Source organism: Mastomys coucha, unplaced genomic scaffold (genome assembly GCF_008632895.1).
Source record: "Mastomys coucha isolate ucsf_1 unplaced genomic scaffold, UCSF_Mcou_1 pScaffold22, whole genome shotgun sequence".
In the NCBI taxonomy this organism is placed as follows: domain Eukaryota; kingdom Metazoa; phylum Chordata; class Mammalia; order Rodentia; family Muridae; genus Mastomys; species Mastomys coucha.
Window position 1 is genome coordinate 133,698,895 of NW_022196905.1, and position 8,013 is coordinate 133,706,907.

An 8,013-nucleotide genomic window follows, 5' to 3' on the forward strand; every position below is an offset into this window, starting at 1 on the left:
AAAAAAAAGCTAGAGAGCTGGAGAGATAGCTCAGAGGTTAAGAGCACTTATTGGCCCCGAGTTCAATTCCCAGCAACCACATGGTGGCTCACAACTATCTGTAATGGAATCTGATGCCCTTTTCTGGTGTGTCTGAAGACAGCTATAGAGTACTCACATACATAAAGACAAAAAAAGGTAGACAGCACCCAAGGAGTGACAGCTAATGCCGACCTTAGGCCTCCCCTCACAGGCATGCCTGTGCACAGATGCTCATGTTCTAGAACAGTGCAGTCGGCAATTCACCCTCACATGATGATCATTTGTGCACTGATTATTTGGGATGGCAAAACCCAAGCCTAACTTCCGGTACAGGAAGGGCAGGAAGGGCCACCCCAGACAAGATGGAGCTTTGCCTCCTGATGGATTTCTGTCAGATGCGATAAAAGGAAAGCTGCTGCTAGTAAAGGCACAGACCCAGACACACACACACACACACACACACACACACACAGGCATAATCCAGCATATGGACCACAGCTCTCAGCAGCATCAGTGCCATGGCAGCAGAACAACATGCCACCCCGCAACAAGATACATTTTGGAGCCTCCCAGGTGGGCTGCAGGTAAGGTGCTTGCCACACAAGCCCAACACCCTGAGTCCAAGCTCTAGGACCCATGTGAAGTCGAAGAAGACAACTGACTCAATAAAGTTGTCCTCAGGTCATGTGTGCTGTGGCATGTACACATGCAGGGGAAGGCACACACATGTATACACACAAACAGTATTAAATAAATTTAAAAAATAAAGAGCCTGGTCTAGAGCACCCAAACTGAGATGGCTGTCTTCATAGACCACCCTTCAGTCAGATTTCTGGTGCTGAGTTCACAGTGTGGACAGGTGCAGGCTGAAGTTTAGAGTTGAACAAGCTTGACTTCCTGAGACATGAGCCAGTCAGACTCTTTCACATAGGACCTAATTTAATTTAATTTAATAGAAGCAACTGCATACCTACTGTTCAGCACAGGAATGGGGGCAGAGCCCATCTCCCGTAGGTCAGGAGGAACATGCTTCAGCATTTCCTCAATCACTCTCCACATTATTGTTTTTAGTCAGGGTCCCTCCCTGGACCTGGAGCTCACCAACTCAGCAAAACTTGCCAGCCAGTGAGTCCAGGAATCCTCCTGTCTAGACTCCCCAGCCCTAGGCCTCTGGGTATACACCACACCTGCCTTTTTATGTGGGTACTAGGGACCAAACCTAGGTCCTTATGTTTACACAGCCAGTGCTGTCCAGAACAAGCCATCTCCTGATCTTAATTTGTTTTCTTTAAAATTAGGGTAGATATTTGACGACTGTTATCACTTCCCTAGTATCCTGATTGCCTTGAGGGAAGGAATGTCAGTCACAGAGCCAGCTGGAATGCCCAAACTACAGCCGTTTTCTGCTGAAGACCCGCCACAGTTGCAGGCAGACTGAGCCAGCTTTCAGTGAACTCTCAATGACCTGGCATCCTTTCCTATCCAGGCAGAAGGGGAGTGCCTGCCAGGTAGCTCAGTGAAAGCTTGGGATTGGTGTAGAAACAGACTTCTATTTGCATAAAATTGATGCTGACTGCCCTTCTCTGGATATAAAAAGCAGGCTTTTCTTCATCTTCAGGAGAATGGGCGGGGCTGGTGACATAAAGAAAGGCCGATGGTAGTAATGTCAAGAGGCTAAAGCACACCAGAGAGTGGTCAGGCAGAGACCACAGGAAAGTTGGGCAGAGCTGAGCACCAGACTCCTCAGGCCCTGGGGCTGCAAGAGTCCCGGTGAGCTGCCAAGCCCAATGCTGACAGTCGCAATACCAAAGACCCAAGGGCTGTGTATCCTCTGTCACTGCAGGGCTAAAGGTCCTTACTTAGAAGCCTGTATCAGAGACTGTAACCACAGACGGCGACACCTGTGATGCTGGCTGCTGCCACTGCCACCCAACCTTCCAGGAGTGCAGCCAGGAGCGCAAGGAGGAGCCACTCCAGTACCTGACACCCATGGTGCTGGCTGCTGCCACTGCCACCCAACCTTCCAGGAGTGCAGCCAGGAGCACAAGGAGGAGAAGCCACTCCAGTACCTGAGCAGGACGGTTAAAGCTAACTTGAAACCCCCTTCAAAACGCTTCTCTGGCTTCTAGAGAGTTTGGATAACAAGCCTCTATATCTACCCACCCACCCAGCTCCTGGCCTTGGACATCTCACAGGCACTGCTCACACTGAAGGACCCACCATTCCTACCTGTAGAGCCGCAGGACTCTGTCCACTTCCCAACAGCACACAAACGCTGCGCATTCTGCATTCCATGCACACCACCTGACAGGACCTGCCTGACACCTAAGTTGGGCCCCTGATGACTTACTTCACTTCTGAGATGGAACATGGGAACACTGAGGCTCATCCTCAATATAGAGGACAGGTGGGCTCCCATGGACCAGGACAACACCCCTGGGAAGGGGGCAGCAGAGCTGTAAGGTAGAACGAGCAGATGGTGGCACAGCCCATGAAGCAAGGCTGGCAGTCACACCATGAGAACAGACGCGGTGAGATTGCCAGCCTCAGAAACCTCAGTATCACCTGTAACTAGTCTCGAGATGCCACCTCTTGTGTTCTCCCTTAAAGTCCAGAAGTTAGCAGAACGGCCTAGACCTATTACAAGGCCACAGGGCCTGCCACAAGGCTATTTCTGAGTATGGGCTCTTGCCCAGGGCCCACGGGATGAGGATGAGACATTTAGGACAAGTCTTGACTTTAACAGTCCTTGGTGAAGGTAATAGCTATCATTGTTGGCTTGTTGGGACCCAGCATCACCTAATGATGAACCTCTGCGCATGTCTCTGAGGGAGCTTCTAAATGATCTGCGGTGGGAGACTTACACTAACTGTGAGACCACAGGCTGGGGTCCTGGAGAGAATAAAAAGTAGAAAGTGATGACATGCCTTTAATCCCAGCACTCAGGAGGCAGAGGCAGATGGATCTCTGTGAGTTCGAGGCTAACCTGGTCTACAGAGGGACTTCCAAGACAGCCAGGGATATACAAAGAAACCCTGTCTCAAAAAACAAAAACACCCGTAGAAAAAGCATTCACCACTCTGCTTCCTGACCATGGATGCAATGTGACCAGCTGCCTCTCATGCTCCTGCCTCCACCTTCTCTGCCACGAGCCGAAATAAGCTCTTCTTCCCTTATTGCCTTTGTGGAGTGTTTCATCACAGCAAGGAAACAGGTTACTAGCATAACACCGTCACCATGGAGCAGCTAAAGAAAACTCATCCACCATGGAGAGGCCAGAGGCCTCAAGAGGCTTCCAGGGGTCCTGACGTCCACTCCTTCCCCACTACCCAGTCAGACTCAAGAGGCTACCAGGGGTTCTGATGTCCACTCCTTCCCTACTACCCGGTCAGACATTGCTGTCATCCTGATGCCCAGTCACACTCGGGTAGCAACTCCAGTCACACTCAGAGAAGCACCTGTCACACTCAGGTGGCAACTGGGCATGGAAAACAGCCTTCATCAAGCTGCCAAGAGCTCCTGGCAGGGCACCCATGGAGCTTGCTGCTAGCCATTCCTGGAGCTAAGCAAGCAAAGCCAGACGCAGTTGGTCCGTGCTCTGAACAGCGGGAGATGCGTGCTCAGTTCCTGGGAAAATGTCTTCAAAGCTACAACTGTTTTCCCAGCTGTGGACGCTCCACCCTGGGAAATCTTTCCATGCCGTTACAAGAATAATTCTGAAATGGCTGTACAAACATGCAAGCCTGCGCCCCTCATCCTGGTATTTGAGTCTCCAAACAGGAGAGCTTCCTGGAGCAGCCTGTGTGAAGAAGGGTGGTACACAGAGCCACCTTATGCATGGCAGGGCTTCTCCACAGCCCTGGACTCAGCTCCCCTGGCTTCCGCCCTGACCTGGGAAGCCTCGGGGCCATCAAGAAGGTGAAGCTACCCAGTGGGACTTCCCCAGGACAGTTTCTCTTCTATAGTATGTGCAATCTGTGGCAGAAAAGTGCTGAACAGCTGTGACACGCGAAGCCCATCCCAGCACGGAGCACAAGAACTGGGAGAGCACGGAGCCATCACAGATGGAGTCTGAGCACCTTGCAAACTGAACTGTAGGGATAGGGCGCAGCACCACAGGAAATCAGAAACAAAACCCAGCAAGTATGCAACAGTAACTCTGGGCTGGAGAGATGGCTCAGCGGTTAAGAGCACTGACTGCTCTTCCAGAGGTCCTGAGTTCAAATCTCAGCAACCACATGGTAGCTCACACCCATCTGTAATGAGATCTAATGCCCTTTTCTGGTGTGTCTGAAGATAGCTACAGTGTACTTATATATAATAAATAAATCTTTAAAAAAAAAAAAAGACAGTAACTCCATGGCACACCCACCAAGAGCCAAGAGGTACAGCAGGCCTCTGAAGTACAGGCTGGATTGGAAAACTGGACCAGGCTGCCATCAAGCTGTGGACCGGTTTCCACATGAAAGCTGAAGTCCCTGGCCTAGGCCGCCCAGGCTGCCTCAGAACTGGGATGTAATGCACCTGGGCGTCTATCTGCAAACAAGACGCTGCAGGACAGGCTGCTGGCTCAGGTGTCTAGATGTCACCTCAATCATTTGTTCTGGCAGTTAATCTTATCTTCACTGTCAACTTGAAGGTGTGCAGAATCATCTGGAAGCCGGGCCTTTGGCCACAACTTCTAGGAGAGTTTCTAGAGAAGATAACTTGAGAAAGGCAGACATAACCTAAACATGGGCAGTGCCATCCCATGGACTGTGATCCTGGACTGAATAAAAAGGAAAATCCTAACTTGGCACCGGCACTAATCTCTGCTTGTTGTGTATCTATCTGATGTGACAGCCATCGCACAGTCCTGTTGTCTCTGCCACCAGCACCCATGTGGCAGTGTGCAACTCTCCGTGTGTGTGTGCGCGTGTGCGTGCGTGTGTGTGTGTGTGTGTGTGTGTGTGTGTGTGTGTGTGTGTGTGTGTGTGTATGCGCGTGTGTATGTATCCCAGTTCTAAAAGTATGATCAGCTGTGCTCTAATCACAGACAATGTCACTGTGACAACCCTCAGTGTGACGCTGGAGCCTGGCCACGCCTAAGGAGAAAATGACAAAAATGATAAAACATACAAACATTTTTCTTGCCAAACTTTTCCATGTTTTTGGTATTTTTACAATGGGCTCGTTTTATTTTTAAAAGGGGCGGAAAGCTTTGTTTTGAAAAAAAGTAAGAATGCCATTGCGCTGGAACTGGATTCAGTTGGTAGAGTGTCTTAAGCATCAGCAGCCCTCAGGTACCATGGCCAGCACTGCAGAAACTGGACCAGGAGAACCTGAACAACCCAGAGGACGGAGCTCCCAGACAGCCCTGACCAACTCAACAGAAACAGACCTTCAGCAAGGGTTCTGGGAAGAGATGGGAGAAGGGTCGGGAGTTCAAGGTCAGCCTTGACTATGTGAGACTGTCACAAAAACAAGAGACTCGGTAGGTAAAGTACTTGCCATGGAGGCAGAAGGGCCTGAGTCTGGCAGAATCCCAGTCTGGATTCTGAATGTAAGAAGCTAGACAGACAGCAGATGTTGGTAATGCCAGCACGCCTACAGTGAGATGGGAAGTGAAGACAAGAGAGCCTCAGAAGCTTGCAGACCAGATGGCTACACAGGTATACATAGCAGTGAACAAGAAAACCTGTCTCGGCTGGAGAGATGGCTCAGTGGCTAAGAGCACTGATTGCTCTTCCAGAGGTCTTGAGTTCAATTCCTAGCAACCACATGGTGGTTCACAACCATCAGTAATGAGGGTCTGATGCCCTCTTCTGGAGTGTCTGAAGACAGCTACAGTGTACTTACATATAATAATAAATAAGTCTTTGGGTGGAGTGAGCAGAGGTACTGAGTTCAATTCCCAGCAACCACATGATAGCTCACTACCATCTGTACACCTACAGTGTACTCATATACATAAAATAAATAAGTAAATGTTTAAAAAAAAAAAACCATACACACACACAATGCATAGACATATTTCTTCTTCATCAGCCTTGGGGAGGGGGAGTAGAGGAGATCAAGTCCTCTCGGTCCTCCCAAGAGCTAACTGGAGCAGGCCCTCTACCCCAGTGTTCGCCAGCACTGCCCAGTGAAGGAGCAAGCTCTGCTCCATGCCAAGACCTCTGACATCATTCTCTTTCTACAGAATGATCTGAGGAACTCCCGAGGGGAAAAGACACAATGATTTTGTTTTTCATCTCTTTTTGTCTGGCTTCAGGACATGGAAAAAACCACTTTGTTAGTCCTGGCTCCTAGAGACCCAAAACTTCTAGGAACCATCCTCAGTACCTGGCTGGTCCTCTTTCCCCACTGGGCAGGCTGCCTAATTAGAACCATAACCTTACCTACAACACTTTCCCTCTATTTGCTGAGATCCCACAGGACAAGAGCATCTCCTCACCTTCCCTGAAGGCAGAGTGCAGCCTTTTCCCATCAGCACCTCCTTCATTCAGAAGCTGGACCCAACACACATACTTTTCTCCTAGCGGGTAGGGGTCCAGTCCCAGAGCACGACAGTGACTGGGCCCAGGGGCCACAGAACCCCTTGTATGAGCCACAGGCAGTAAGTATGCTTCTCTCTCTTTCACATTCCTTGCTGGCCAAATTCCTCGGCCTAGAACTTCTAGGATAAACTTTCTTATTTTATTTTATGTGTGGTGGGGGAGGGATGCACATGCCATATAGAGTGTACGATGGTCACAAGACAATTCTGCTGAACCAGTTTTCTCCTTCCATCTTTATGTGAGATCTGAGATCAAATTGGGTTGTCAGGGTGGCAGGACAAGGGCCTCTACCTTCTGATGCCTCTCATCTCCCCTGTGTGCCCAGCTGTGTACATGGGCCCTGGGGGTCGGGACTCTGCCTCTCATGGTTTATGTAGCAAACACTGTACCGACTAAGCCATCTCTCCAATCCAATGTCATTCCTCTGGCATCTTGCTAATCCATTCAGTGTGCAGGTGTAAGCTTACTTCTTTCACTATTCCTCAAACCTCAGCATTTTTGTCTTGAAACCATTGCATCTCTTGGGCCCTGCCCTGCTGGATAGGTTGCCCCTTACTGCACCCTTCCTCTCTACCTGTTGCTCGCACTCTTCTCTCACAGGTCAAGTCACTTCCACCCATCTGCACTCCACATTCTCATGCTCTCTCCAGCTGTGCCTTGTCTTTGATCTCACTCTGCTCATTTCTGATTCCATAATTGTACTTAACTCCCAGGATTTCTTTTTTTTTTTCCCTAAGATTTATTTCTTTATTTTATGTATATGAGTATACTGAAGCTGTCTTCAGACACACCAGAAAAGGGCATCAGATCTCATTATAGATGGTTGTGAGCCACCATGTGGATGCTGGGAATTGAACTCAGGACCTCTGGAAGAGCAGTGAATGCTCTTAACCACTGAGCCATCTCTCCAGCCCCCAACTCCCAGGATTTCTATTTGATTCTTCATCAACCTTACCTCATCTTCTCTCATCTGCTGGCTTACAAGATGGTTCCCTTCCTGCCATCAAATGTGTTTTTCTGCTGTGGGGCTCTATGGATTCCCCTAGCCCACAGGAAACTTCTCAAATGACCCTTCCCACATAATAGAGAGAGACAAATCTGGGCCCTGTACCAAAACCTATTAGCCCTGGGTCCCAATTCTACTTCAAGTCTTGTATATTTCTGGGGCAGAAAGAAGCTAGAAGTCTGTGATCCACATTTGTTTTTAAAGTATTAGACTGTTGAATGAATGCCCCACAAGAGAGCAGTGGCCTAGGCTGTAGCCAGGGCACACCTGCATCTTGTAATGAACAAGACTGGCAGTAGACATCTGCCATCCCTTCACTCAGGAGACGGAGACAGGAGGGTCACAAATTCCAGGCCAGCCTGGGCTAAAGAATAAAAGCTTGGGCTGGCAAGATGGCTCAGCGGGTAAGAGCACTGACTGCTCTTCCAAAGGTCCTGAGTTCGGATC

The 8,013-nt window shown here is 49.4% G+C and overlaps 1 protein-coding gene across 2 annotated transcripts in view; it reads right to left on the bottom strand.

Annotated features, from left to right (window-relative positions):
- The window catches only part of CUNH7orf50 (chromosome unknown C7orf50 homolog), a 101,655-nt gene that overhangs the window by 79,832 nt on the left and 13,810 nt on the right, over positions 1–8,013 (bottom strand). The window lies entirely within an intron of this gene.